Source organism: Bos taurus, chromosome X (genome assembly GCF_002263795.3).
Source record: "Bos taurus isolate L1 Dominette 01449 registration number 42190680 breed Hereford chromosome X, ARS-UCD2.0, whole genome shotgun sequence".
Classification (NCBI taxonomy): Eukaryota; Metazoa; Chordata; class Mammalia; order Artiodactyla; family Bovidae; genus Bos; species Bos taurus.
Window position 1 is genome coordinate 11,940,524 of NC_037357.1, and position 7,321 is coordinate 11,947,844.

The window sequence follows — 7,321 nt, forward strand, 5'->3', positions numbered from 1 at the left end:
TGGGAGAGTGCTGTGCTTTCGTGGGCCCCTTCTTGAGGAAATGGGAGTAGCTACAAGTTGCCACAGAAGACAACCAAATGACATACTTCACACATGACAGTGGTTGGAATAGGTTCCAGAAAGCAGAGTCCTCAAGCCCGTGGCTATCAATTTACAGAAGCAAGGAGAACTTCAAAGAGCCCGTCAGGAAGCAGCAGGCGAGGGGCTGCCTGGTGCGGCGCAGCAGACAAACGTTGAAGTGAAAAGGACAACGAAAGGACCGAGGACTGGAGATGGCGGCAGTCCCAGTGAGACACCGCATCCTCGTTGCCACAGCAGGCCTCAAGTTGATCCTAGGCTTGAACGCAAGGAGACATTCGTGCGTACAGCGGAAGGTCAAAGTCACGATGCCTGAAAAACTCAAACGGTGGCTTGCTGATGACTGGGGCCTAAGTACCCGGCCAAAACAAGCTCCTTCATCTATCTGTCAAGAAGAATGTGGATTCCATTCTAGTGCGAGCGTGGTTCCAAGCTTAAGTCGCATCTGACTTGATGCATCCCCGTGCCTGTAGGCCACCAGTACCTCTGTCCATGCGATTCCCCAGGCAAGAATAATGCAGGGGTTTACCATGCCCTTGTCCAGGAGACCTAGCTGACCTAGGGATCAAACCTGTGTTTGTCTCCTGTCACTCCTGCTCCAAATACGGTTCTGTGCCGACTGAGCCTTCGAGGACCAAGTTTATTGTCTCAGCGTCTTCCTCCTTGTGACGAAACACTGAGATCCTCAACAGAACACCGCAGGTCTGGGTGCTGGGTGGTCTGCCGTTGCTGGCAAATCTTGCCCAAGTCGTTCAGCTGGCGATGCCTGACGGCACATCTAACCCACAGCTGGGTCGGGGAGAGAGCAGACGCAGTGCTCAGGTCTGGTGGGAGAAGGAGACTCCTGCAGCAATGATTTTCTTGTGTATGGTGCAGAAGCAGGACCAGGAGCCCAAATTCCCCGGAGGCTGGGAGAGTGCTGTGCTTTCGTGGGCCCCTTCTTGAGGAAATGGGAGTAGCTACAAGTTGCCACAGAAGACAACCAAATGACATACTTCACACATGACAGTGGTTGGAATAGGTTCCAGAAAGCAGAGTCCTCAAGCCCGTGGCTATCAATTTACAGAAGCAAGGAGAACTTCAAAGAGCCCGTCAGGAAGCAGCAGGCGAGGGGCTGCCTGGTGCGGCGCAGCAGACAAACGTTGAAGTGAAAAGGACAACGAAAGGACCGAGGACTGGAGATGGCGGCAGTCCCAGTGAGACACCGCATCCTCGTTGCCACAGCAGGCCTCAAGTTGATCCTAGGCTTGAACGCAAGGAGACATTCGTGCGTACAGCGGAAGGTCAAAGTCACGATGCCTGAAAAACTCAAACGGTGGCTTGCTGATGACTGGGGCCTAAGTACCCGGCCAAAACAAGCTCCTTCATCTATCTGTCAAGAAGAATGTGGATTCCATTCTAGTGCGAGCGTGGTTCCAAGCTTAAGTCGCATCTGACTTGATGCATCCCCGTGCCTGTAGGCCACCAGTACCTCTGTCCATGCGATTCCCCAGGCAAGAATAATGCAGGGGTTTACCATGCCCTTGTCCAGGAGACCTAGCTGACCTAGGGATCAAACCTGTGTTTGTCTCCTGTCACTCCTGCTCCAAATACGGTTCTGTGCCGACTGAGCCTTCGAGGACCAAGTTTATTGTCTCAGCGTCTTCCTCCTTGTGACGAAACACTGAGATCCTCAACAGAACACCGCAGGTCTGGGTGCTGGGTGGTCTGCCGTTGCTGGCAAATCTTGCCCAAGTCGTTCAGCTGGCGATGCCTGACGGCACATCTAACCCACAGCTGGGTCGGGGAGAGAGCAGACGCAGTGCTCAGGTCTGGTGGGAGAAGGAGACTCCTGCAGCAATGATTTTCTTGTGTATGGTGCAGAAGCAGGACCAGGAGCCCAAATTCCCCGGAGGCTGGGAGAGTGCTGTGCTTTCGTGGGCCCCTTCTTGAGGAAATGGGAGTAGCTACAAGTTGCCACAGAAGACAACCAAATGACATACTTCACACATGACAGTGGTTGGAATAGGTTCCAGAAAGCAGAGTCCTCAAGCCCGTGGCTATCAATTTACAGAAGCAAGGAGAACTTCAAAGAGCCCGTCAGGAAGCAGCAGGCGAGGGGCTGCCTGGTGCGGCGCAGCAGACAAACGTTGAAGTGAAAAGGACAACGAAAGGACCGAGGACTGGAGATGGCGGCAGTCCCAGTGAGACACCGCATCCTCGTTGCCACAGCAGGCCTCAAGTTGATCCTAGGCTTGAACGCAAGGAGACATTCGTGCGTACAGCGGAAGGTCAAAGTCACGATGCCTGAAAAACTCAAACGGTGGCTTGCTGATGACTGGGGCCTAAGTACCCGGCCAAAACAAGCTCCTTCATCTATCTGTCAAGAAGAATGTGGATTCCATTCTAGTGCGAGCGTGGTTCCAAGCTTAAGTCGCATCTGACTTGATGCATCCCCGTGCCTGTAGGCCACCAGTACCTCTGTCCATGCGATTCCCCAGGCAAGAATAATGCAGGGGTTTACCATGCCCTTGTCCAGGAGACCTAGCTGACCTAGGGATCAAACCTGTGTTTGTCTCCTGTCACTCCTGCTCCAAATACGGTTCTGTGCCGACTGAGCCTTCGAGGACCAAGTTTATTGTCTCAGCGTCTTCCTCCTTGTGACGAAACACTGAGATCCTCAACAGAACACCGCAGGTCTGGGTGCTGGGTGGTCTGCCGTTGCTGGCAAATCTTGCCCAAGTCGTTCAGCTGGCGATGCCTGACGGCACATCTAACCCACAGCTGGGTCGGGGAGAGAGCAGACGCAGTGCTCAGGTCTGGTGGGAGAAGGAGACTCCTGCAGCAATGATTTTCTTGTGTATGGTGCAGAAGCAGGACCAGGAGCCCAAATTCCCCGGAGGCTGGGAGAGTGCTGTGCTTTCGTGGGCCCCTTCTTGAGGAAATGGGAGTAGCTACAAGTTGCCACAGAAGACAACCAAATGACATACTTCACACATGACAGTGGTTGGAATAGGTTCCAGAAAGCAGAGTCCTCAAGCCCGTGGCTATCAATTTACAGAAGCAAGGAGAACTTCAAAGAGCCCGTCAGGAAGCAGCAGGCGAGGGGCTGCCTGGTGCGGCGCAGCAGACAAACGTTGAAGTGAAAAGGACAACGAAAGGACCGAGGACTGGAGATGGCGGCAGTCCCAGTGAGACACCGCATCCTCGTTGCCACAGCAGGCCTCAAGTTGATCCTAGGCTTGAACGCAAGGAGACATTCGTGCGTACAGCGGAAGGTCAAAGTCACGATGCCTGAAAAACTCAAACGGTGGCTTGCTGATGACTGGGGCCTAAGTACCCGGCCAAAACAAGCTCCTTCATCTATCTGTCAAGAAGAATGTGGATTCCATTCTAGTGCGAGCGTGGTTCCAAGCTTAAGTCGCATCTGACTTGATGCATCCCCGTGCCTGTAGGCCACCAGTACCTCTGTCCATGCGATTCCCCAGGCAAGAATAATGCAGGGGTTTACCATGCCCTTGTCCAGGAGACCTAGCTGACCTAGGGATCAAACCTGTGTTTGTCTCCTGTCACTCCTGCTCCAAATACGGTTCTGTGCCGACTGAGCCTTCGAGGACCAAGTTTATTGTCTCAGCGTCTTCCTCCTTGTGACGAAACACTGAGATCCTCAACAGAACACCGCAGGTCTGGGTGCTGGGTGGTCTGCCGTTGCTGGCAAATCTTGCCCAAGTCGTTCAGCTGGCGATGCCTGACGGCACATCTAACCCACAGCTGGGTCGGGGAGAGAGCAGACGCAGTGCTCAGGTCTGGTGGGAGAAGGAGACTCCTGCAGCAATGATTTTCTTGTGTATGGTGCAGAAGCAGGACCAGGAGCCCAAATTCCCCGGAGGCTGGGAGAGTGCTGTGCTTTCGTGGGCCCCTTCTTGAGGAAATGGGAGTAGCTACAAGTTGCCACAGAAGACAACCAAATGACATACTTCACACATGACAGTGGTTGGAATAGGTTCCAGAAAGCAGAGTCCTCAAGCCCGTGGCTATCAATTTACAGAAGCAAGGAGAACTTCAAAGAGCCCGTCAGGAAGCAGCAGGCGAGGGGCTGCCTGGTGCGGCGCAGCAGACAAACGTTGAAGTGAAAAGGACAACGAAAGGACCGAGGACTGGAGATGGCGGCAGTCCCAGTGAGACACCGCATCCTCGTTGCCACAGCAGGCCTCAAGTTGATCCTAGGCTTGAACGCAAGGAGACATTCGTGCGTACAGCGGAAGGTCAAAGTCACGATGCCTGAAAAACTCAAACGGTGGCTTGCTGATGACTGGGGCCTAAGTACCCGGCCAAAACAAGCTCCTTCATCTATCTGTCAAGAAGAATGTGGATTCCATTCTAGTGCGAGCGTGGTTCCAAGCTTAAGTCGCATCTGACTTGATGCATCCCCGTGCCTGTAGGCCACCAGTACCTCTGTCCATGCGATTCCCCAGGCAAGAATAATGCAGGGGTTTACCATGCCCTTGTCCAGGAGACCTAGCTGACCTAGGGATCAAACCTGTGTTTGTCTCCTGTCACTCCTGCTCCAAATACGGTTCTGTGCCGACTGAGCCTTCGAGGACCAAGTTTATTGTCTCAGCGTCTTCCTCCTTGTGACGAAACACTGAGATCCTCAACAGAACACCGCAGGTCTGGGTGCTGGGTGGTCTGCCGTTGCTGGCAAATCTTGCCCAAGTCGTTCAGCTGGCGATGCCTGACGGCACATCTAACCCACAGCTGGGTCGGGGAGAGAGCAGACGCAGTGCTCAGGTCTGGTGGGAGAAGGAGACTCCTGCAGCAATGATTTTCTTGTGTATGGTGCAGAAGCAGGACCAGGAGCCCAAATTCCCCGGAGGCTGGGAGAGTGCTGTGCTTTCGTGGGCCCCTTCTTGAGGAAATGGGAGTAGCTACAAGTTGCCACAGAAGACAACCAAATGACATACTTCACACATGACAGTGGTTGGAATAGGTTCCAGAAAGCAGAGTCCTCAAGCCCGTGGCTATCAATTTACAGAAGCAAGGAGAACTTCAAAGAGCCCGTCAGGAAGCAGCAGGCGAGGGGCTGCCTGGTGCGGCGCAGCAGACAAACGTTGAAGTGAAAAGGACAACGAAAGGACCGAGGACTGGAGATGGCGGCAGTCCCAGTGAGACACCGCATCCTCGTTGCCACAGCAGGCCTCAAGTTGATCCTAGGCTTGAACGCAAGGAGACATTCGTGCGTACAGCGGAAGGTCAAAGTCACGATGCCTGAAAAACTCAAACGGTGGCTTGCTGATGACTGGGGCTTAAGTACCCGGCCAAAACAAGCTCCTTCATCTATCTGTCAAGAAGAATGTGGATTCCATTCTAGTGCGAGCGTGGTTCCAAGCTTAAGTCGCATCTGACTTGATGCATCCCCGTGCCTGTAGGCCACCAGGACCCTCTGTCCATGTGATTCGCCAGGCAAGAATAATAGAGGGCTTTACCATGCCCTTGTCCATGGGACCTTGCTGTCCTTGGCATCAAACCTGTGTCTCCTTTCACTCCTGCTCCAAAAACGGTTCTCTACTTTCTGAGCTTTGGAGGACCAAGTTTATTGTCTCAGTTGTCTTCCTTCTTCTGACGAAGTTTTGAGATCCTCAACAAAATATTGTAGGTCCAGATGCTGGGTGGTTGTTTTCGCTGGCAAATGGGGCCCAAGACGTACAGCTGGTGATGCCTGACGGCGCATCCAACCCACAGCTGGGTCGGGGAGAGTGTAAAGACAGTAGTCAGGTCTGTTGGGAGGAGGCGGAGGATGCAGTGAATCTCTTATCAATGGTGCAGAAACAGGACCGGGAGCGTAAATTCAAAGGAGTGTGAGAGACTGCTGTTGTAGCATGGGCCTCTTCTTTGAAATGAAGTAGTTACAAGTTGCCATAGAAGACAACCAAATGACATACTTCACACATTGCAGTGGTTGGAATGGGTTCCAGAAAGCAGAGTCCTCAAGCCTGTGGCTATGAATTTGCAGAAGCAAGGAGAACTTCAAAGAGACAGTCAGGAAGAAGCAGGCGAGGTGGCCAGAAGCCTGGTTCGATGCAGCAGACAAAAGTTGAGAAGGACAAGAAAACAACCAAAGACTGGAGATGGTGGCAGTCCCATCGAGACACCGCATCCTCGTTGCCGCAGAAGGCCTCAAGTAGATCCTATGCTTGAAAGAGTGGAAACATTCATGAGTAGAGCTGAAGTCAAAGTCACGATTCCTAAAAACTCAAATGGTTGCTTGTTGATGAATGGGGCGTAAGTACCCGGCCAATACCAGCTCCTTCATCTATCTGTCAAGAAGAATGTGGATTCCAATGTAGTGTGAGTGTGTTTCGTAGCTTAAGTCGCATCTGACTTGATGCATCTCCATGACTGTAGGCCACCAGGACCCTCTGCCCATGTGATTCTCCAGGCAAGAATGATGGAGGGGTTTACCATGGCCTCGTCCAGGGGACCTTGCTGATGTAGGGATCAAACCTAGGTCTTCTGTCGCTCCTGCCCCAAAAATGTTTCTTTACTATCTGAGCCTTGAAGGTCAAGTTTATTGTCTCAGTCATCTTCCTCCTTTTGATGAAATACTGAGGTCCCCAACAAAATATTGTAGGTCCGGATGCTGGGTGGTCTGCGGCCGCTGCCAAATTGGGCACAAGATGTACAGCTGGCAATGCCTGATGGTGCATCTAACCCTCAGCTGGGTCGGGGAGCGAGTAGGGGGCATTAGTCAATGCTGGTGGGAGGAGGAGGCTGCAGCAGCAATTCTCTTATCAGTGTTCTGGAAGCAGGGCCCAGAGTCTAAATTCCCAGGAGATGAGAGAGTGCTGTGCTTGCATGGGCCTCTCCTTTATGAAATGAAGTAGCTACAATTTGCCATAAAGACGAATGTTGATTCCATTTTAGTTCATGCATTGTATGTAGCTTCAGTAGTGTAAACTCTTTGCCACCCCTTGGACCATAGCTCAACACGCTCCTCTCTGCATGGTATTCTCCCTGCAGGAATTCTGGGGTAGATTACCATGCTCTTCTCCAGAGGATCTTTCTGACCTGTGGATGGAACCTATTTCTCCTCTAGCCCCTGCTTGAAGGCAGATTCTTTACTGCTAAGCCACAAGTTAAGCCCTCCATTTTACAGGATTATACAAAATACAAGAAATCTTGAAGAAGCATAGGTAATAAGGAGTATGCAATCAATGAGTTTTGGCCGGGATAAAGGTGTACTTCAATGTGATGCTGGACACTC

The 7,321-nt window shown here is 52.2% G+C and overlaps 5 pseudogenes; all 5 read left to right on the forward strand.

The window, feature by feature from the left end:
- Positions 1-237: 237 nt before the first annotated feature.
- On the forward strand, positions 238-1,503 carry LOC112445166 (mortality factor 4-like protein 1; annotated as a pseudogene).
- LOC112445168 (mortality factor 4-like protein 1) lies at positions 238-2,490 on the forward strand (annotated as a pseudogene).
- On the forward strand, positions 238-3,477 carry LOC112445169 (mortality factor 4-like protein 1; annotated as a pseudogene).
- On the forward strand, positions 238-4,464 carry LOC112445170 (mortality factor 4-like protein 1; annotated as a pseudogene).
- Positions 238-5,451, forward strand: LOC112445171 (mortality factor 4-like protein 1; annotated as a pseudogene).
- Positions 5,452-7,321: the final 1,870 nt, after the last annotated feature.